Below are 652 nucleotides of genomic sequence, written 5' to 3'. Positions count from 1 at the left end.
GGAAAGAGAGAAGTGGCAAATAAGCATCAGACTGGTTGAAGGGAAGATGATGGAATGGAAATTAGGGGCTGAAGGGGAGTAGAAACAGGGGAGGGAAGAGAAGCTGAAAGGAGCTTGGATTCAAGATGTGAAGACAACATGTTAGGGGCCACAAGTTGGACATATAGGAACAGGGGGTGACTGGGAAGAGAGTGAATGGAGCCGAATGGAGGTGGGATGGGGACAGAAGGGATTGGGAGTTTCAGAGGGAGGCTAATGAAGATACACGAGGGAAAGAATGGAGGCTAATGGCAGAGGCAGAACCAGATTTCCTGGTGCCTGGCCTCCCCCAGCTGACAGCTATTCATATTGCCCCTTTTCTGTAATATTTGAGCTCCTCCAAGGTTTATTCCTCTCCCCCAAACATCTCCTTGGCCACTTACACGGCTCCTAGGTCTCTTTCCCCCTAAGACCCTTCTCAGACAACCTCTGGGGCGGCTGGGTCTCTGCTCGCCCCGACTCCCAGCCACGGCCCAGCGCAAGGACCTGGGCCCCCTCTGCTCTCCCTGCTCAGGGGCGACCTGAGCGGGGACTGAGCGACGTGCTTGGCAAGACCCTTCCCCGTGGGCGCTGGAAGCGATGCCGAGCCCCGCTCCGGGAGCCCCTTTGAGCC

The 652-nt window shown here is 56.4% G+C and overlaps 1 protein-coding gene across 3 annotated transcripts in view; it reads right to left on the bottom strand.

Annotated features, from left to right (window-relative positions):
- Positions 1–652, bottom strand: part of P2RY1 (purinergic receptor P2Y1) — a 3015-nt gene that overhangs the window by 1683 nt on the left and 680 nt on the right. Inside the window, exon 1 of one of the 3 annotated variants that reach the window (XM_006016451.3) lies at positions 423–644. The exons of the other annotated variants lie outside the window; for them this stretch is intronic. The gene's annotated coding sequence lies outside the window, so the exon portion shown is untranslated. Of the gene's footprint in view, positions 1–422; positions 645–652 lie in introns of those variants that run through there. 3 annotated transcript variants of the gene reach the window in all.

The sequence above is a fragment of the Alligator sinensis genome, unplaced genomic scaffold, assembly GCF_000455745.1.
Source record: "Alligator sinensis unplaced genomic scaffold, ASM45574v1 scaffold60_1, whole genome shotgun sequence".
NCBI classification, from domain to species: domain Eukaryota; kingdom Metazoa; phylum Chordata; order Crocodylia; family Alligatoridae; genus Alligator; species Alligator sinensis.
Note: the sequence above shows the minus strand (reverse complement) of the source record. Positions and strands in the feature narration are given on the sequence as shown.